This window comes from Nyctereutes procyonoides, unplaced genomic scaffold, assembly GCF_905146905.1.
Source record: "Nyctereutes procyonoides isolate TBG_1078 unplaced genomic scaffold, NYPRO_anot_genome, whole genome shotgun sequence".
NCBI classification, from domain to species: Eukaryota; Metazoa; Chordata; class Mammalia; order Carnivora; family Canidae; genus Nyctereutes; species Nyctereutes procyonoides.
Window position 1 is genome coordinate 35,479,567 of NW_026575082.1, and position 23,644 is coordinate 35,503,210.

General features: G+C 35.1%; 1 protein-coding gene across 1 annotated transcript in view; it reads left to right on the plus strand.

Annotated features, from left to right (window-relative positions):
- The window catches only part of LOC129514645 (low-density lipoprotein receptor-related protein 1B), a 1,831,349-nt gene that overhangs the window by 1,310,116 nt on the left and 497,589 nt on the right, over positions 1-23,644 (plus strand). The window lies entirely within an intron of this gene.

Below are 23,644 nucleotides of genomic sequence, written 5' to 3' on the forward strand. Positions count from 1 at the left end.
GACAGCAAAAATCGTGAATAAAAATAATATTCATTCTGAAGTTATACTAATCAGAGTTCATATGAATCTATTCTAGTTGTTAGGCAAAATTATTCTATTTTGACTTTTAATTGAGAATTCAGTGAATATTTACAATATAGAATTGCTTATGTTTCTTGTCTTAGAGTTAGCTTTTAGGGCAGCCCCGGTGGCTCAGTGGTTTAGCGCCACCTTCAGCCCAGGGCGTGATCCTGGAGACCCGGGATCGAGTCCCACTTTGGGCTCCGGGCCTGGAGCCTGCTTCTCCCTCTGCCTGTGTCTCTGCCTCTCTCTCTCTCTATGTCTATCATAAATAAATAAAAAAAATAAATAAATAAATAAATAAAAAAAAGCAAAAGCTAACGTGGGACTCCATCCCGGGTCTCCAGGATCACGCCCTGGACCAAAGGCAGGTTCCAAACCACTGAGCCACCCAGGGATCCCCTAGCTTTTACTTTTTATAAATATCTTAGTAGCTATCTAATCTTAAAATCACTTGCAAAACTTAGCTAACTTCTCTTTAAAAATAAAAGATTGAGTCACAGGTAAAGGCAAAAAAAAATCTTTAATTATGCATTTTCTATGAATACCTAAATTCTTTCAGCTGATTTTTTCTGTTCTCGATCATAGTTTAAATATATCATACTATTGATCTGTTTCAAGTAACAATTTGCCCGAATAGGCTTAATATGTAAATATGAGAAGGATATTGAATTGGGGCTACTGTCAGGATCAATAAAGAAGGAGAGAAAGGCACGTTTCATGTGCATTTTCAGTCTCCTATCAAAAACAAACTCAACCCTTTTTACTGAGTAAAAAGTTGGCTTTTCACTTCTCTTGATTTGGTTATGCACACACTTGTTTTAAGTCAGTGTTAACCAAATAAATTAATTTGCTCTTTCAAGAGCCCTTGGAAGGCTTTAACAAATAGAATTCCTACGGATATTTGATTATACTTTTCATAGGCTCACTTCACAGATTTGAGGTCATCATAATAGCTGCTGTGGAGAGTCTCAGCACATGGATAGTTTGTCATGGGAAAGCCAAGACTGACAGATTAAAATGCATCCAGAACCATCTGAGTATCAGAGAAGTTCATATTTATTTGCTTAAGAATGAATACAGTGTTAATATTGTTGCAGAATAGGTGTTTCCCATCTTCCCAGGAGAGTTTCTACAACAAAGCAATTACAATTGTCTCCCTGCTGACCTGAGGAAAGAAATGCTAAGCTTATGGCAAAAAAATTAGTTTTTACCTACAGTAACATTTATGCTTTCTTGGCTGATTTCTCAATTTTTTATATGTATCTGTATTCTTTTCAGCAAGATATTACTTGATATAATGACTGATGTTAGGATTTATTAAAAATAAAGCATATCTAGTACTCAGTTTGCATACTTATTATTGTCCTCAGATAGATAATATACCTTATAAATAATGATAGGAATGTGGAAAAATATATATATACAACAAACAACTAGTAAAACTGGCATGCAGAAATCATCGAAAGCCTTTTTTTTTTCTACTTTACTTCTTAAAATTAATTATCGTGGCAGGTTGTTATGGCACCTATGAGATATTGTAAATGATGGCAAGTGACAGGCTGTGAGGGTGGTGCATTTTAGTCTTGCTACAGTCCTTAGACTGAGGACTCAGAAGTTCAAAGTAAAATTTAGTGTGAGGGATCATATATGCTGTCTTTGTATGACAAGGAACAGGTCTGATAACTTACAAATTCTTAACTTTAATAATCCACCTTAAGGAGTAATTTCCTGTTTTGTACAGTGCAAGTCCACTTTACATGTTGTCAAGTGCAGGGTTTTGTTGGCTTGTTTGGTTTTTATTTTTATTTTTTATTTTTTTTAATTTTTTATTTATTTATGATAGTCACACACACACAGAGAGAGAAAGAGGCAGAGACATAGGCAGAGGGAGAAGCAGGCTCCATGCACCAGGAGCCGGACGTGGGATTCGATCCCGGGTCTCCAGGATCACGCCCTAGACCAAAGGCAGGCGCCAAACTGCTGCGCCACCCAGGGATCCCTTGTTTGGTTTTTAAATCAAAGCTTGCCAAATATTTCTCTCCCTCTGAATGCGAAAAAGGCTAAAACTTAGTTTCAATCAAGCCCATGTTTTTTGTGAAAGTTTCCCTCCCTCCCGTCCTTCCTTTTCTTCTTTTTAAAAATCTTTTATCAACCCCTTTCTCTGTCCCTTGGATTGACAGTCTTCCTTTATAATTGACAGCTCAACCCCCCTTTATTTGTTTCATTGTTTGTTTGGTCTGTTGGTTTTTCTTTCACAGTCTAGCTAAATTCTTAACAACTTTTTGTTTGGACTAATGAATGGCCCCTTAACCTTTTTTTTTTTTTTTTTCACTCTGAATCTCCAGTCTCCAAACTATCAAGATCTGCTATGTTCAGACCAGCTGTGGCACCCCCTTTTTTAGCCATAACATTTCAGGGTCTGTAAAGCACTCACAACTTAACTCCTTTTCACTCACCAAAGGTTGTGAGAGTATTATTAGTTTCATTTTATAGATAAAGGAACCCAGAGTCAGTAAGATGTGTTGGAAGCCAAAGCAGTATTAGTCCCACCTTCCAGAAAAAGAAATTTAGGGCCAATGAGATTTGTGAACATTCACTCCCCCGGAATTCACCTGAGGTACTGACTGAAGTTCTGTTTCCAGTACTGGGAAGGGCATTCCTGGTCACAACTTGGTTGTTCATGTGATCCACCTCTACCCTTATTTCCTGTCAGTCAGATGTGATACATCCAACAGAGGTCCCTGTATCTATTTATGCCCTACTTACTTCTCTCTGTCTTGCTATTTCTTGTCCCTTGACTATTTTCCATATGTATCAGCTACCCTAATGGGTGAAATGCCATCCTTCAAGGCCTATTTCAACTTTGCCTTCATGTAATTTGAGATTTTTCTCCCCTCTGGACCCCTTTATATTTTCCTAATGTAGTGGATTTTTTTTCTGTCTTTTCTAATGTGTGAATCTGTCTTACTTCTCCATAATTTGGGACATTTTATTCATATATGCATCATTCATGACAGACAGCAAGATGCTTTACACTGAGTACATTTCAGTAAGTAGTAATAGAATGTATGAATAAATAAAACAATGACCAACTACATGCAAAAACATCTGCCACAGCAATCAAAATATATTTTCAAAGCATGAATGTTTATGCAAAATGATCACAATCATAAATGTAGAATTTAAGGATGCATTGAAATAAACTTTAAAAGAAAATATTTTATAATATAATGATTTAAATTGGAAAGAGAAAAATGAGTAATAAGATAAATGTATAAAATATAGTCAATTATTTCTGGCACTTATTATATATACATATGCATATAGAAATGTAGGAAGAGAGGGGTTATATTGTATTGTGTTTGTTCTAAGAGAAACTAAACAGCTTAATGGCAGAAGAACATAAAATACTCATAAACACCCACAAATAAAAGACTTCCAAAATGAAATGAAAACTTTAGTATTTGGAATGGTTTAGGCTCTTCAGGGTAATCTTCCACAGCTGGGCCTAACAGCATTATTCTATTTAATAATAATAATTGACAGTTTAAATAAATAAAGCATTCTAGTATTTAATTTACAAATCCTACCTCATGTAATTCTCACACCAATCTCCTGAGACAGGTACCATTAACACTGCTTATTCCACAGGTCCCACCAGAGGCTCAGCTAGCCTAAATTAATCACCCAGGTTTACATAGTTAATAAATAGTGTAGCAAGCTTCCTAGTCCATGAATCTTAGACTTTAAAGTCTGTGTTTCTTCTAGGAATTTGTCCTGTAGACATAGTTACACTATGATTTATGGACACTGGGATGTATGCAAGAATATACTTTGAAGTTTTACTTGTGATTAGAAAAGTCAAGGGAGGGATCCCTGGGTGGCGCAGCGGTTTGGCGCCTGCCTTTGGCCCAGGGCGCGATCTGGAGACTCCGGATCAAATCCCACGTCAGGCTCCCGGTGCATGGAGCCTGCTTCTCCCTCTGCCTATGTCTCTGCCTCTCTCTCTCTCTGTATGACTATCATAAAATAAATAAAAATTAAAAAAAAAAGTCAAGGGATAAAACCTGTCTATATATTATAAATGACTAGCCAAGTGAATCATGAAATACCTGTATAGTGAAATATAGTGCAGCTATTAAATATGAGATAAATATATATATTGGTTTGAACTATTAGCCAAAATGAAATTTTAATTAACAACAGCTAGGTTCAAAAAGGCTATAGAGACTGCTCTAATTTTTATCACATACATGCATATCTTTAGTTGAAAATACAGATTCAGATATATTTTTTAAATTATATTTTTATCCGTTATGTGGCACTGCTCACCTCTAACTATTATTTGCAGAGCATCTACTCTCTAACGATAAACATATTAGTGCTAATGGACACGGTGACCATGCAAAGAAGACATTCTGACTGCAGGGTTATTGCTGCAAACAATGCAGATTGTCCAAAGTTAAAGAGGGATTCTAACATAATTCTAACTCCAAAGCTAGATCTCTTTTCACTATGCAAGTAATTCTCAACCCAAGGCAATTTTGTCCACCAGGCAACATTTGGGAATGTCTGAAAACATTTTGGATTGTCACAACTACTGGATAGAGAGGTTGCTGCTCTCATTCTAGTGGGTGTAAAACAGGGATACTGGTACACATCTTAAAAGGCACAGGGTAGCCTTCCATAACAAGGAATTATTTGGTGCAAAATGCTAGTAGTGCTGAGGTTGAGAAACCTCTATCAAAAAGCTTCTTTCTGTTTTCTTTATTTTAAATGTAACTTAATAAAAAAAGAGTCTGGACTTGGGTCTCTATGTTTATACATATCTTAGTCTTATATATTTTGTATTATAATGCAGGTAGCAATTTATTTGTCCCAATTTCAGTTTGTTTACTCATTCAACAATTTGCCAAGTGATTATTATGAGCCAGGCACTAATTTAGGTGCTAGAGAGTCAACAGAACTTACAGCAGGTAACAAATCCATCATTAAGGGACTGATATTCCCAGTGGGAGAAAACAAATGTATAAGCAAATACACAAGAGAAATAAAGTTTGTCAGGTGATGGAAGGTACTAATGGAGATAATTCAACCATGGCATAAGAATAAGGAGTGCAGAGTTAAGTGGAGGAGAAGGCGCCAGAAAAATGTCAATTTTGCGGGGAGAGGTCATAGCAATTTTCACTGGAAAATGACAGTTGAGGAGAAATCTGAAGGAAGTGAGGGAATGAGTCATTCAGGTATGTGGGGGAAGAACATGTAAGGAAGAAAGAACAGGAAGTGAAAATTGTTAAACCATATTTTGAACACCTATTACTTTTACATGAAGAGCCTATTTTTTATTGCTATAGTGATTTAATTTATTATCCCCCTCCATGAAAGTTTTATTCTGCTTAAAAAATACTTGACATTTCATGTGCTGCCACTAAAGTAGTCTACTACAATAGAATATATAGTTAACTTATGCTTATAGTATGTGCTAGGAGTAGAAATCTACAATAACTTTACTTCTCTAAAGATTTTAGCTTTCATGTTTATGAAATTCTTAATGATGATGGAATTAGTTCTGCCCCATGTGTTTTACTTTATTTCCAATTTATTACATACAGTGTTACTATTAATAATTATATATTTTAATAAGAAGAGAAATTTCTAGTAAATATGATTATTTCAAGCTGTTATGGTTAATGTTTTTAGAAATTAAAAAAACATAAAATTAATCATATGAAGAAAATAATTATGGGTTTTTAGAACACTTAACTTTGAAGAACTCTTTGTTGCTTTAATTTCAATTGTTTTAAAATTAAGAGCTTTAATGATTTATATGTTTATGCAATTGTATTATGCCAGTTAAAATTATCTGGATTTAGAAAGAATATTAACTTATTACAAAAACCAAAACACAAAAAAACAGCCTGACTTTTTTTGAGATAGTGATCTCTAGGTACCAGATCATATATCTATAAGGTATTACTCAGTAGAAAACATTCAAGAAAGATGGAATATAATGCTTGAAAATGGTTCTTTTTTTTAAGATTTTATTTATTTATTCATGAGAGGCACAGAGAGAGAGAGAGAAAGGCAGAGACACAGTCAGAGGGAGAAACAGGCTCCATGCAGGGAGCCCGACGTGGGACTCGATCCCGGGTCTCCAGAATCAGGCCCTGGAGTGAAAGCTGTGCCAAGACACTGAGCCACCCAGGCTGCCCGAAAATGGTTCTTTTAATTTAGAATCTTTAAAAACAGAAAAATAACCCCAGTTGTATCTCAAGGTTTAAAAAAAATGTTAATTCTCTTAGATATACAAATGATCATCAGTGCATTTATATTAGATATTTATGTAATTATTATTGTTTTTATACTTGGATTATGTGTGTTCTACTTAAAAACACACAAGTAATGAAAAGCTAACTAACATATCAATTAAAAAATTCAAAAGATATTCTATTTACTAAAAAACTGTGTTTATATCTATTTTTCAACAAAAGATCTAGTGATGTAATTGTTACTTCTATTGCATCTCTGTAATTTGATATATAGAAATCAGTTTATTTTAAATGCACTATAATTATGCTATATATTTAAAGTAATTCTCCTTTCAAATCATACTTTTCAAAAAAGGATAAGATACTTTTTATCGTACACCAAGCAATGTCATTTAGTGCAAAGAACTTCAAATATATTCACCTAAATTTTCTAAGCCATCAGTCTTCTAATTGCCATAACACTATTCATTAAAGTAACAGTAATATATGAAATATATCCAGGCAGTTTGCCCAGCACTAAGTATAGTACATAGTTGTCTTCTGTAAGTACTCAAACTACCATTAATGAAAACTAATAGCCCATCAAAATTTACATTAAAAGTACTACGAGAAATCTCCAAAGGACTATATATGTGATACTATTCCAGCAATTTTTGTCACCTTAAATTGCTGTGTTCCAATATGTTGCTCTTCTTAATGCTAATTACCTAACAGAAGGGATAAATACTACAATAGCAAAGTACATCATGGTACTATTTTTGTAACCAGATTATAATTAGTGATCAGAGAATGGTCTCATTAACATAAATGGTATAATTAAGTCATCTCAGCTTTACCATACTTAAAAGCATTAAATAGTGATTGTCTCCCCTTTGTAAACTATTAAAGGTTAACTTTTTCTGGAATCAATTTTTTCAGGAAAAAATAAATTTACATTGTTCATGATTATGGCATTGAAAAAAGAACAAATTTGAAAATGCATATTTTTCTTTGAGTAGAGTAGGGTTTTATATTGCCCCATGTCTTCTCTTTCATTGAAAAAGAAGAAAGTGTGTAGAGTACAAAAAGACATGTTCTAGATTTATAATACACTTTTGAGTTAATACAATTACAACAGCAATGTAATGAATCTTGAAAGCGGGTCAGGAGAACCATAGAGATGATTTCCCAAGTCAGCCAATATACTGTAGGTACTGTCCCATGTTGGAATGTAACAAATAACTTGGAATGTTATTCACTTAAACTGAAGTTAAACAATCAAACTTGCATCCTTTGTGCTATTTGGCAATTCTATTCAAGTCAAATCAGGCTATATACCTAGAGTCAGGTAAATGAAAAAAAAATATGTACCTGGACATCAATATGTTTAAATTTCTCTTTTATTTCCCCTTTCCATAATTAGCATCAGTACAATCTCATATAATGTGAAGACAATATTAAGCATTATTAAGTTGAAATAAATGTCCTCATCAATTTAATTCTAATTAATAGTGCCCCATATTTAAACATGGCCAATCAAAAAATATTCTGAGTTGTATAGGGGGAAAAAAATGAAAGAACATATATCTTCTGCACCTTTTAAAAATATGGTGCTCTTAGGTTTTTAAATTATATGTAAAATTGTTCTAAGTAGCTTGCAATATAGATGTATCAAAGATGGACAGTACTCAAAAGGCCAGTGATGAGATTATTTTGCCCTGAATTGACTTCAAATGAGATTATGTGTGGCAGAAAAAAAGACTATAATCTTAGAATAGAGGTAAGAGCTTTGCCTAAAAGATGTGATGAGATTTAGAAGGACAGCTAGGTGACCCAGAAACTTTTACAAGAAGATTCTTGGGTTAGTGCAGTAACAAATACAAAAATAATACATGTGGCATGGTAAGGATTATTACAATTTCAATTTAGAAGAGAAACATTTTCTCGTGTGTGTGTGTTATCATCACCAAGATTGCTTTTAATTATGGCAAATATGTTGAAGATCTCTTAAGCTGGAATATTTATTATATTTCTATGGATGGACAAAATACATAAAAACTTTATAGTTATAGGATGTAAGCATAACATATGCTATCAGTAAAATTTCAGAATTATTTAACTACATTCAATTATTTGAAAATTGATATGGACAGCTCCCATGTTTTTCTCCTTTTGAAACAATTAATATACCCCTAAAATATTTCCATACAAATCATATCTAAGCATTTGTGTATGTATAGTGTATGTGTGTGTGTGTGTTTGTGTGTGTATTTTTTTTCTTGTGTTATTTTGCCATCCAGATTCATTGTAGGGAAGTCTGATTGTGAGAAATCTCATCAGAGTTGGCAGTTACTTAATGTAGAATGACAAAAATCACATAACCAGATCATCTTTCTTCATAAAAACATTTATATCAATAAGTGACTATTTTTTTAAAATTTCAGATGCAGAAATGTATTATTTGCAAATTCAGAATTATATTCCTTTTTCAGGAATATTATATTGTTATCTATGTCAAGCACAGACTCCTTATCTAGTAGATTTCTGGTAGATCACAATGAAGTGATCATATAAGAACACTCATTCTGGATTTATTTATAAAGGGTACATGCATTCTTTCTTATTTTATACTTCATATTTAAATTATGACATTCATGATTTAATAAAATATAAGATAAAGGAAATAGAATGATGCTCACTTTATAAAACAATTTTATTTTTATTTTCTGATTCAAGAGTATGCTCCAGCTGGCAGATACCTCATTCAACTCCATTGAAAGTATTGAGTTGCAATGACATAATATTTTGCTAACTGATTATTTAAATGGACAACTTTTCCTCTGACACGTACTATAATATGAAGGTTTTTCATGTTTTTATTTTCAAGTGAACAGATACATTAAACTATTTGAGAAAGGCAAAAACATGTCAAATGGAATCACCAAAGATCATTTGTGACCTTTTATTTTTTAATCTTTTCCCAGTAATGTATTTATATTCACACTCACACATATATTTCTAGATCAGTAAATTTTTTCATATTAATTGTTTGGCAGTATTAAGACTTGGGTAGTAACTGTAACAACAATATTCATAGTTTAATAATAAGGACAGAACAGCAATTTATCCAATTTGAATCATCTTTAAAATAATAGAACCTTATAATATACTGTGTTCAAACAAGAATAAAATGGTAGTTAATTCTCATATATTAAAAGAAAAAATTTCTCAAGAAGTGCACTGTAAAAAGATGACTTAAATTACTTGAAATTGAAGTTAAAGTTATATAATATGAATGCTAATACAGTAAATTATTATGAAAATGGGCAAAAATAATACATTAAAAATATCAACTTAATATTAACAATTAAAAATATCAACAATTGTTGTAAAACTGTGGTTTAAAGCTTAGGTTAGGAGCATCTGGGTGGCTCAATAGGTTGAGTGTCTACCTTTGGCTCAGGTCATGATCCCAGGATCCTGGGAGAGCCCACATCAAGCTCTCTGCTCTGCTTCTCCTTTTCCTTCTGCCTACTGCTTCCTCTGCTTGTGCTCTCTGTCAAATAAATAAATAAAATTTAAAAAATAATAAAGCTTAGGTTAAAATTTATGATGTCTTTTTAATTACATGTAAACTTCTGTTCACTTTTTATTTGTCTGAAACATTGCTTTCTAGATCAATGTATTTCTACAATGTTTTAATGTTTACATAATTTTCTACTATACACTTATATGATATTTTACTTAAATAATCATATATATATAAATAGATTTTAAAGTTCTCTTCTTTTTTTTGAAATTATAAATATTGTGGTGGCTACCCTAATAACTAGTTATTTGCTGAGCTTAGGGTACAGTGTTAGATGTAGCATTTCTGGGTCAAATTGTTTACAGATGTTTAAGGCCTTACCAGTCATCTTCTTTTGCTCTCCTAAGCATTTTGTCAGTTGATGAAAACAGTAATACTATTTTTCCCTGCTCTCTACACATGAGCTATCTGGTAAGACACCTAGTTTTTTGTTTTGTTTTGTTCCAGGCAGAGTGGCATGGTTTTCAGACACTTCTGCATCATGATTATTATCTTCTAAGCCTTTCCATCCTTCATACTTCTTCCAAAAACTAAAAACCAAGAGCTGAACATAATAATAAAAATATATTTAGGACAAGGTCTACTGAGATTAATTCTTCCTGGATACTATTTTATACGTTATTTGATTACCAGGAACAGAGAATTTCATTCTGGCTATCTCTGTTTGGAAAACAGTTTCCAGGAAGACCTTGACAAAGAGGTGCTATTTGGGCTTACACTAGAATAGCAAGAAAGATCTAGCCTTGTGAAAATTTCCAAGAAAGAACTTTCTGGGCAGAGAAAATAGAAAATACAAAGGCCTCAAGGGCAAAAAGTGCTTGTCACATTGTGGTTAATGCGGCTAGAGGGGCAGGAGCTTTGTTCCAGAGGAGATGGGGGCTACAGGGAGAGATGCTGAGGAATATGCCCAATATGGTAAAGACTAAGGGGTTTAATCTAATAGCCAGTTGAAGGGTTAAACAGGATTTTTATAATCTGGTTGTGTTTTAGAATTATTATTTGATGATCTGTGAAGATTGGGCTATGGGAGAGGCAAGAATAGAAGTTGGAAAACTTCGAGAGTCTGTTATAGGAAGAGTTTAGATTAGAGATTGTGATAGCTTGCACTGCTGTCGTACCCGTGGAAGTGGAAGGAATAGAGGCCTTTGAGAATTTGGATGTAGAGACACCTGGGTGGCTCAGCAGTTTAGTGCCTGCCTTCTGCTCACAGCATGATCCTGGGGTCCTGGGATTGATCCCACATCAGGCTCCCTACATGGAGCCTGTTTATCCCTCTGGCTGTCTCTGTCTCTCTCTGTCTCTCTCTCTCTGTCTCTGTCTCTCTCTCTCTCTGTCTCTCATGAATAAATAAATAAAATCTTTAAAAAAAAGAATTTGGATGTAGGTAAATGGCATGGACTTTAGGGTAAGGTTCAGATCTGCTTGCAATTTAGGGGCTGGTCCTTCAAAATAACTAACACTCTTTTTAATAACTTCCCCAGGATGATTTTAACAAATAGTAGATATGGGGTAGTGTATTAGTCAGCTAAGGCTACCATAACAAAACACTATAGACTGAGTCGCTTAAACAGTGGAAATTTATTATCTCACAGATCTGGAGGCTGGAATTCTAAGATCAAGAAGTCAACAACAACAACAAAAAGAAGTCAACAGGTTCTTTTCTCCGCAGGCCTCCTTGGCTTGCAGATGACTGCCTTCACTCCATGTCCCCTTGTGGTCTCCACTCTGTGCTCACACCACTAGTGTCTCTTCTTAAACTTAAATAATCACAGTGATATTGGGTTAGGACCCAACCCTTATAACCTCATGAGCCTTAGTTACCTCTTTAAAGACCCTGTCTCCAAGGGCAGTCACATTGGGGTTAAAGATTCAACATATGAATTTGAGAGGCACACAATTCAGTCCAAAAGGGGAAAGCCATCACCTAACTTAACCCTCTTTCAACCTTTCTAAAGCAAGGGGGCCCTTAATGGCGGGGGGGGGGGGGGAATGATTCTCTAAAACCTTTTACTTAAAAAATGTATAAGTAAATATCAAACAAAAATTAAGTTATTTTCTTTGAACATTGATAATCTCACTGGTTTATAATTACAACTATAAATGGAAATTATTTTTTTAAGGCTTTATTTATTTATTCATGAGGAACACAGAGAGGCAGAGACATAGGCAGAGGGAGAAGCAGGCTCCATGCAGGGTACCCGATATGGGACTCCATTCTGGGACTCCAGGATTATGCCCTGAGTGGAAGGCAGATGTTCAACTGCTGAGCTACCCAGACATCCCTATAAATGGAAATTCTAATGTTGTATTTTTCCTACCCTAATAGATCATCTTGTGTACAACCTGGACTTGATGATCACCTTTGGAGTTAACACCACAGACAAATAGCGTAATTCCTTTTTTAAAAGATTTTATTTATTTATCTGAGAGAGAAAGAAAGAGAACACAAGCAGAGGGGGAGGGGCAGAGGGAAAGGAGAAGCAGACTCCTGTGGTCTGAGATCATGACCTGAGCTTAAGGCAGCCGCTTAACCAACTGAGCCACTCAGCCGCCCAAATATCATAATTCTTTTCTAATGTCAAGAATTACACTACTAATTTCAACCAACCCCATGCTAATGATTATAACTAGTATCGAGGAGAAAAAATAATTTTCCATTTTTTACTCTTGTAGATTCTTGACTGAGAGCCCCCTGTAATAAAGGGGAAATTAACAGGAGAAAAAATAATCTGTATGTGTGTATAGAAGTCCCCAAAAGATAGGAGAGTGGAAAGGCAGCCAGATGATTGAGGCTTATATATCATCCTTAGCTAAAGAAAGAGACAAGAGTGGAACTTCAAAGGGGAGAAAATAATGAGAAGGTGAGAAGAGGAAAATGTTTGGTAAACAAAAGTTGTCCTGCAATACAGAAAGTTTCTCTGGTAAATAAATTATCTCTGGTATTAATTCTCTTCGTGGTACAGGCCTCCTTTCTAACATAAATATCCCTTAAAAAGGGGTAACTTCTACTGTTTTCAGAGCTTCTGCTGTGTCTGCTTTTTCTCAAAATAATCAGGTCAAAATAAAATAGTCCTTATGATGCAGGGGAGCATATTGGTGTGGCGTGTTATGCTATACCCTTGCCTTCATTAGCCACAAGAGAAGGAGTATAAAATCATAGAAAAATAAATGCAAATCCGTCCCTCATTTTGAAAAAGTAATTCCCTGCACATTTCTACTATCAATGAGTAGAAATATTTTTCTTAACAATTTATATGATATTCACATGTATGTGTGATATTCACACGTGAATATTGTTTGAATATTCATATCATATGTATATTCACATGCATATTTCAGATTTTCTGTTGACTCATTCATCTGTTTATTCACTAAGCTACCAAATATTGTCTCTACCATTAGAATCACTTAGCTGATACTTCATATATTATGTGAGTATGGTAGGAGTTTTCTCATTTTATATATGGGGAGACAAGTATTAAGTGTCCAAGTAAGTTTCTCAGGATCACCCAGAGACTAAGTGTCCCTGCCAGGCATCAAAACAGGTATGTAGGACTCCAAATCACATCCTTTACCTACTCCAGTGACCCTCAGCCTTGAAAACCATCCACGTGACTAGGATATGTATGGAGGGCGAGAAATAATAAGACATAACTCCTGCCCTGAAGAATCCTATATTTTAAATAAGGAGACATGCATGTAAGTTAACAAAGTGTTACAGGATTATGAATGTTATATAATTATACACAAACCACAGATCACAAAGAATCAGGTGAACCACCTACCTTTTGAGGGCAATCAAAGCTTCCAAATAGAGGTATCTCTCAGTTAATTGAGTCAGAAAATCTAGATGTGTGTCCATTATTCAGATAATGGGAGTAGAGGTGGATATAGCAGTGGAGGTAAGGAAGTAAACTGAGGGCAAATGCAAAAAAAGCATAGAGATGTTTGTGAATCATCGTTTGGGAAAATTACATATACTGTCAACATTATATTAACATATTAACTGGGATAATGGGAAAATGGAAGGGGGACACAAGTAGAACCCAGTGCAGGCACAATTAAACACAACTGTGATACAAGATGAATATTTGATATAAATGTATGTAATTAAAGTCTCCAAATAGTCTATTCGAGCCTCCTCCTCCTGCTCTTTCTCCAGTCCCTGTTTCTAATGAAAACAGTCTCAGGTAATATCAGTTTTCATTGAATAAACTCTACTTTTTTTTTTTTTCCCCTAAACACCCTGGCAAGCAGTTATTAGGAACTGCTTTGTCTTTGTCAGCTAATTCCTCCTTCTCACTGTCGTTCTTTCCATCATTGCACAAATACTAGTTCACTGGCAACACAGTGAAGCCATCAACTTGGAAATTAAATTACCTGCCATTCTCAAGTTTTTCTCCCTATAACCTCAGACTGCCCCTTCAGCTCTCAATGAGGCAATGCTCACACTATAACAATGAATCGAGAGTTTAGGACCATAACTGTCAGTTCAAGGTCACAGAGGCTTCAACACAGAATTCTGGGCTTTGTTCTGCAGTGTTCTTCATCCCCCCTACACTGTACTTTTCCAAATTCTCTGTTTAAGAGAAACAACAAAAACCAAGTGGTAGCAGAGCAGAGGGACATCTAGTTCCATCACAGCCATAAGGAACAGTTTTTGCTTAGGGTTTCAGACAAACTACCAAGAGCTGCTCCTGCACAGAGAAGCAGCTAACAGGCGAGCGGACTGCTGCTGTAAGCAAACATACCCACCTCCGATTGTCCAGGTGGAGGGGCGTTGCTGATCTGCAGGAGATACAATGTAAAAATGTAATGGTTCCTAAATCATTGGAAATGATAGACTCATCCTGATGCATAGATATTTCTCTTATTCACAGTAGTTTTAATTAGTTTTCTTTTTTTATTTTTTTATTTAATTAGTTTTCTTTATAAATATGCTGCCTTTTGCTTATTTCCATACATGTTTTTGCTGTAGCATGGCTAATCTATCCCTGGATAATTGCGAGTTGACTGCAGTTCAATATTCTTGGAACATGGAGCACTGGGGGCAGTAATAGATCTGGTGATGGAAAATTCAGCAGGCATCAAATCATGGACGGCCTTTGTGCCCTGCTTAGGGGGTTGGCAGGGGAAAGCCATTGGAGAGTTTGAAGCACCAGAGGAGTGATATGCTCAGATTTGTGTTTTGGAAAGATCACTCTAGTGTTTCCTTAGCAATGAGAGAATGACAGGTGCTGAGGCCTTGAGCTCAGCAGTTTCATTGGGAATGGAGAGGAAATAAAACATTCCTGAGATAATAAGGATGAAAAATTAACTGGGTTTACTCAGACTGGCTGGCACTTGGGCAAGACCATGGAGGTGGTCAGGGTAAAAAAGGGACTGCCTGGTTTTTATCTCTGATGACTGAATGGGGGTCACTCAGTTTGAGAAGCTGTTTTAGTCTGTTTGGGCTGCTATAACAAAAATAGCGTAGGCTGGGTAGCTTAACAATGGAGGCTGAGAAGTCCAAGATCAAGGTGCTTTGGCAGATTCTGTGTGTGGTGAGAGCCTGCCTCCTGGTTCACAGACAGCTGTCCTCCCTATCCCAAGATGGAAGGAGTGAGAGAACCCTTTGGGCGCCTTTGTAAGGGTACTAATTCCATTCATGAGGGCCCATCCTCACTACCTAATCACCTCTTAGGCACTGCACATTGGGTTTTAGGATTTCAACATAAGAATTTGAAGGGCGATATAAACAGTAAGTCCATAACAGAAATTCATTGGGAAAGGCACATACACGGAAAAATAAAATGAGTTTTTGCAGTCGTGAAGAGTTTGTGGTAACTATCTTATATTTAAGTAGAAATATCTACTATACAGTTGGATAAATAGGTTGAAGATAAAAGGATAGGCATAAGGTAGAGATTTAAACATGTAATGAAGACATCATAGAGGGGTCTGGTGAGAGCCCACTTTCTTGCTTGCTAATGGCATACTCTCACATGATAGAGAGCAGAGAAATAGGACTAGCTCTGTTTTTATAGGGTCATCGATCCCATCATGGAGGCCCCTAATTACCTCCCAAATTGCTATTTCCTAATACCATCCCACTAGGGTTTCAATATATACATGTGGGAAGAATACAAAAATTCAGTTTGTAGCAGTTGAGAATGAACATTTTTCATTTTTACAAAAGATTATTTATTTATTTATTTATTTATTTTTAAAGATTTTATTTATTTATTCACGAGAGACACACATACACAGAGGAAGAGACACAGGCAGAAGGAGAAGCAGGCTCTGTGCAGGGAGCCTGATGTGGGACTCGATCCCAGGACTCCAGGGTCACGCCCTGAGCCAAAGGCAGGCGCTAAACTGCTAAGCCACCCAGGGATCCCTTATTTATTTATTTGAGAGAGAGAGAGAGAGAGAGAGAGAGAGAGAGAGCATGGTGGAGGGGCAGGAGGAGAGGGAGAAGCAGACTCCTTAATAAGCCAGGAGTTCAATGTGGGGCTCAACTTCAGGACCCTGGAATCATGACCTGAATCGAAGGCAGATGCTTAACCAACTGAGCCACCCAGGTGTCCCCCTTCAGATGATTCTATTTTATTCTCTAACTTGAGAACCACTAATGTAGATTATCACTTAATCCCTATATTTATTTATAGTATCCAGTCTCTCAGTTGTGTCTTATTTAGTGTCCTCAGTCATCGTCACCAGAGGGTATTTCTGTAACTCTTTGACCAGGTATAAAGAGCAGCACTCTCTTGCCTGTGTACACTTGTTCTAACTCCTCTTGAGTAGACTAAACCAGTCATCTTTCTTTCAACGGTATATAATTCCCTGTTTTTAGAGATCTTACGGTTCCCAGGTTCTGACCTATTCTGAAGTTCTGCAGGACAGAGTAGCTTATATCTGGATTCCTCCCTTTGCAGGTCTAGATTTTCATTTTATCTATAAAGTCATTCACCAATTGACAATTGCCTTTGTCAATAAACCCTATACCAGCTTTTTGTCTTATTTTACAGAATGCTGCAATACAGGGCTCTTCAAACTTGTTTGATATAAAATACATTTTCCTTTGTTTAAGCATTTATTTTTAAACACTAACAAGCTTTTTGGACATCTATTCAAAGTCAGGAAGTCAGGTTGTTTTGTTTTGTTTTGTTTTGTTTTGTTTCTTTTTTGTAAGTCTGTTACATTTTAATAGTTTCTGGAGACAATCTAGGTTAAGCAAGAGCAAAGTGCCATTGTTTGCCTTTAAGGGGGGGAGGGGGTATTCTCTACACATTTTCTTTTTTAACTTTGCACTTTCTTTATATAATAGTTTGCATTTTGGTTATTTGCTACCCTGGATACTTTCAGGAAGAATGAATTAAATATTCAGGGTGAGTGAGTTAGGTATAAGATCTGAAGTTTTCAGCTGTGAAAACAGGAAAAATATATAACATTTTAACTTGACTGTGGAAAATGGCGGTTGCATGTTTCTGATTTGTATGTGTTTCCATCTTTGTGATAAGATGCTTTTAACCTACTACAATTTTTATGGTCATGGTATTTTGTTTCCTTTATAAAGACTTTCTCGGAATCCCTGGGTGGCGCAGCGGTTTATTGCCTGCCTTTGGCCCAGGGCGCGATCCTGGAGACCCGGGATCGAGTCCCACATCGGGCTCCCGGTGCATGGAGCTTGCTTCTCCCTCTGCCTGTGTCTCTCCCTCTCTCTCTCTCTGTGTGACTATCATAAATAAATAAAAATAAAAAAAAGACTATCATTTTTCATTGCTTTCTTATAAATTTTGGGGTTTCAGAAGAGAGTAGAGATAATAGAATTGCCAGATAAAATACAGGATACCCAGTTAAACTTGAATTTCATATAAATGAACATATTTGTACATGTATTTTTTAGGATATACTTATATAAAAATTATTTGTCCTTTATTAGTAATTGAGATGTACCTGGGCTAATATTATATTTTTACATTTTATTTTTTTAATTTTTATTTTTATTTATTTATGATAGTCACACACACACACACACACACAGAGAGAGAGAGAGAGGCAGAGGGAGAAGCAGGCTCCACGCACTGGGAGCCCAACGTGGGACTCGATCCCGGGTCTCCAGGATTGCGCCCTGGGCCAAAGGCAGGCGCTAAACCGCTGCGCCACCCAGGGATCCCCTATTTTTACATTTTAAATATAAAGGTCTAGTTTTAAAGGAAATATATTTTAAAAATATTGATCTCAGTAGTTCTGGTATAGTTCAATAAAGGACATATTCTCAATATTTTAAAAATAAGCTATCAATTTTGATGATACATTTTGATGATACATTTTAAGAAGTAAGGTATTATTAAAACTTCATAATTATAATTTTAAAATGTAATAACTGAAACATATATTTCAACTGTTTTTAATCTGGGACCAAACTTTATATTTATCAAGTAATTTTGTGTTGCAGGGTATAGTGTTATTAGGTCTAGTGGGTACACCATTCTTTGAGCAGAGCTATGCAGTGGAACTGCATTGAATTCAGTTAATACCATCTGAGAGTTAACACCATGCTTCTGCTGTGTGACCTTGGAAAAGGTCACCTTCTGACCTTCTGTTAGTTCATCTTTAACAACAGGAGATGTATTAATACATCACATCTCATTTATGATGATTAAATGAGACAGGCATATTTGCTTATCTTCAGAGCCTAGCAAAGGCCCTGGAACTTAGTGCATTTCAGTAAATTTATCTTTTCTCTTCTCGTCTCTTCTCTTTTCCTCTCTTTTGAATGAAGATTTTAGAGACTATATGGCAAAATCAATTTATATTTGTTATTTATGTTAATTCTTTCTTATATTTCATAAATGCCTTTAATATGTCTATTTGTAAATGTATTCATTTGCTAGGGCCACATAACAAAGTCTCACAGGTTGAATGGCTTAACAGAAATTTACTTTCTCTCTGTTCTGGAGCTTGGAGTCTTGAGATCAAGATAGTCAGCATGCTTGGTATCTACTGAGGCCTCTCTCCATAACTTATAAATGGGTGTCTTCTCCTTCCTGAGTCTTCCCTATGTGTGTGTATCTATGTCCTAATTTATCTAATCCTAATTTATGTTTATCTATGTCCTAATTTTCTCTCTCCTTCTCCCTCTCCCTCTATCTCAGATACTAATATAATTAACATACAGTGTTATTTTCAAGTGTACAATATAATGATTCGATGATTTTATACATTACTCAGTGCTTCTAATTTTCTCTTATAAGGACATTAGTCATATTGGATTAGGACTCATCTCAATAACTTCATTTTAACTTAATTACCTCTTTGGAGTCCCTGTCTCTAAAAATAGTTACATTCTGAAATACTGGGAGTCAGGACTTCCAACATATGAATTTTGAGAGACACAGGTTAACCCATAATGGTGGAGTAGAGATACTCATAATTACTGACATCAAGTTAAGCAAGCAGTCTTTACATTCTGGTAATTTCTGAAGTTGCTAGTATATTCAAGTCAATAACAATGTGAGAAAGAAAAAGCAAGAGAAACACATGTGATTCTAATACAGAGTAAAAACAAAAGTTCTTTGTGTTAGATCCTTGAAAAGTATATTTAAAAAGAGATATTTTTAAAAAGATAATATCAACAGGGAATGGGAGAGATGGCTTTGTTTAAATGTTTTCCGAGTTATGATTTCTTATGGGAGATATTTTTAGACATATTTATTTCCCCAATCATTTCACATGTATTTAGGAAATTTCTAGATCATACTCAGTTCAAAGGGATGCAAAGCACTGTGAAGAAGGTAAAGAAGTACAAGACAGGATCCTTGTTCTCAAGAGCTTTCATCTATGGATAAAGAGTCAAAATTAGTACAAGTGAAATGAAAGGGAAAAACAACAATTAAACAGTAAACCATGTGATTCTGTCTGTAGATGCCTTAGCATCAGTGAGAAGGAAGAGTCAATGTGGGATATGCTAGTCTGAAATACTTCGGTGAGAGTGGGGTTCTACTTGTGCAATTAAGGGTGACCGTATTGGAATTATGTGCAGAGGATGGATGGGAAACCGACATAAGTAAAAAAATGGAACGGTGCCTATGTTTTTTCATTGCACTAGTAGAAGTTTTCAGTTATTTTCTTTCCTATTTTTTTATATTGTGATAAGAACACTTAACACGAGGTCCACTCTTACAGATTTTTAAGTGTGCAATATGATAACTATTGACACAAAGTTGTACAGCAGATCTCTAGAATTTACCCCCTTTTGTAAAGCTGATGTACCATTACAACTTTATATCTGTTGAAGGGCAACTCCCCATTCCCTTCTCTCTCCAACCCCTGGCAACACCATTCTATTCTGTTTCTGAGTTTGACAAGCTTAGGTGCCTCATGTAAGTGGAATCATAAAGTATTTGTCCTTCTGTGACTGGCTAATTTTACTTAGCCATGATGTTCCCCAAGATTCATCCATGTTGCTGTATATGGCAACATCTTCAGCTTTTTTTTTTTTTTTTTTTGAGAACTTAATTTTATTAGAACAGTTTTAGGCTCATGGCAAAATTGAGAAGAAATTACTGAGATTCTCTATATACCCTTACATTGATAGCCTCCCCATTATCAACATTCTCTACCAGAATATTTCCTTTGTTATTAAGGCTGAAAAATACTTCGTTGTGTGTATATGCCACATTTTCTTTAACCATTCATCCTTCAACAGACAGTTAAGTTGTTTGTATATTTTTGCTATTCTGAATTATGCTGCAATTAACATTGGAGTGTTAATATTTCTTTGATATCCTGACTTTAGTTTCTTTGAACAAATACTCAGATGTGTGAGATTGCTGGGTCTTGTCATAGTTCTATTTTTAATTTTTTGAGGAACCTCTATAATATTTTCTGTAGTGGCTCTGCCATCTACATTCCCAGAGGCAGTATGTGCATAGGTTTCAATTTCTCTATAACCTTGCTAGCATTTTAATCTTTTATTTTTTTTAATTATAGCCATAAATGTAGGATGATATTTCATTTTGGTTTTGATTTGCATTTCCTTGATATTGGTGATATTGAGCATTTCTTCATATATATATGGGCCATTTGGATGCCTTCTTTAGAAAAATGTTTATTCAAGTCCTTTATTCATTAATTAGGTTATTCATTTTTGCTTTTGATTTGTAGGAATTTCAGTCATTTCTATCCTGTTTGTTTACATTTTCTTTCTCCATCACTAGAACATAGTATCCGAAAAGACAGACATCTTTCATTTTCCCACTATCTATGTAGTACTTTGTAAATATAATAGATGCTCAATCTTAGTTGAAAAGTGAATGAATAGCTGTATATTATGAGGTGATAAGAGTGAATTTTGAAAAAAATATTTTTACGTATTTATTTATGAGAGACACACAGAGAAGAGAGAGAGGCAGAAACACAGGCAGAGAGAGGAGCAGGCTCCATGCAGGGAGCCCGATGTGGGACTCGATCCTGGGACTCCAGGATCACACCCTGAGCCAAAGGCAGAGATAAGAGTGAATTAAATGCATGTACTAAAGAGAAGTTGGAAAGACATCTTAGTAGGTGCAATCAATTCAGATTATGTCATGATTTAAAAACTCGATAAGGAATTTTAAATTTAAGACAATATCAGGAAATGAGAAATTTTAAGAACCTTGAACAAGAATTAGGATTGATGAATGGTATGTTTTTAGAGGACTGCAACAACCTAGAGTAGTTTTTCCAGTCTATCCATGGTCCTAGTTTCATGCTGCTCAATACTGAGATGCCTGTTATCCGATCCTCATAGTCCTTCCTGGGCTTGGTACTCAAGGACATGGTTCTTTCAGTTCTGCCTCTCCTACCATTTATTTGACAGCCCTGTACTACCCTGTCAGAATCCAATTATCCTCAGAGATTTTTTGCATAGGCAGGACATGGTTTATCTTACTCTTAGAAGCCCCTCCTGCCCTGAAATTGTAATCAAGATTAGGTTAAATGGCCATCTCTATTGCCCAGAAGAATGCAAAAGAATGTGCTTGGCATTTTGAGTGTTGCCTGTGGAATTAATTCTTTTTTAGCAGAGTCGACAGGGAGGAGAATGCCTGTTGGGTAAGCAAAACGGAGTCTGCCACAAGTTGACTACCTTCTAGTGGTTAAGGATAAAGGTTCTTTTCTTTTATTTTTTTCTTTCCTTTTCTTTCCTTTTCCTTTCCTTTTTTTCTAGTTAAGTCTAGTTTTTGCAATTATGAATAAGTCTGTAAAAATCTATGTGTAAGTTTTTGTGTAGACATAAGCTTTTAACTCCTTTGGGTAAATACCAAAGAGTAGATTGCTGAATCATATGGCAAAAGTATTTTTAATTTTGCAAGGAATCACCAAATTTCCTCCCAAAATAGCTATATCATTTTACATTCTCATCGGCAGTATATGAGGGTTCTTGTTGCTTCACATTCTTACTGGCATTTGGTGTTGTCAGTGTTCTGAATTTTATACATTTTAATAGGTGTCTAGTGGTATCTCATATGTTACTTTGCATTTCTCTGATGACATATGATGTGGAGCATCTCTTCATATGCATATTTTGCATCTGCATATCTTCTTTGATGAGGTGTCTGTTAAAGTCTTTGGCCCATTTATAAAAAATGGATTATTTAAAGAGTTCTTTGTACATTTTTAATAATGGTTCTCTATCAGAGATACCCTTTGTAAATATTTTCTCCATGTCTGTGGCTTGTTTTCTAAGTATTGATATTTTCTTTTGCAGAGCAGAAGTCCTAACTTGAATGAGTCCATTTTATCAATTATTTATTTCTTGGGTTATGTCTTTGATATTGTAACTAAAAAGGTATCACCATACCCAAAGTCATCTAAGTTTTCTCCTATGTTATCTCTTGAGAGTCTTATAGTTTTCCATTTTCCATTTAGTTTCATGTTCCATTTTGAGTTAATTTTTGTAAAGAGTAAATAAAGGTCTTTTGCATACAGATGCCCTAGTGTCCCAGCATCATTTGATTAAGAGACTGTCTTTTATCTATTGTATTGCCTTTGCTCCTTTGTCAAAGATTAGATGACTTTATTTATAAGGGTATATTTCTGGGCTCTCTACTCCGTTCCATTGATCTGTTTGTCTATTCTTCTACAAGTAACCACCACACTGTCTTAATTACCATAGCTTTATAGTAAATCTTGAAGCTGGGTATTGTCAGTCTTCCACCTTTCTTCTCCATTTCATTCATTTTTGAGAAATATCTGCCAAATACCTAAGTCTGAATAGGCATAGATTGTCAGTTGTTCTTTCAAGTAAAAAGTGATATTCTATGAAAAAAAGCTGATTTAGAAAAAAAAAGAAAAGAAAAGGAAAAAGTTGAAAAGGAAATGAAGGAAAAGAGAGAGGCAAACCAGGAAACAAGACTCTTAACTATAGAGAACAAACAGATAATTAATCTCTATAAATCTTTAATTCTTCAACTGAGATAATTAATCTCTATGAATCTTTAATTCTTCATCTATAAAATAAGAATGGTAATAGTTTCCTTCTAGTTTTGGTATGATAATTTGAAATAAAATAATAATAAATGTATCCTCTTCACCAGCATGGTAGTTTCCTTAGGGTCAGGACTATTTGTTTTATTTTGTTTTTATCTGTGCACATTGCAGAGTCTCTGCTACCAAAACAATATTCAATAAATGCACTCAATACATACACTGAGGAGAGCTTACGTTGTTAAAATTTTGAAGAAAGGGGCATGAGCTGTGCAAAAAATGAAAAGAGGTT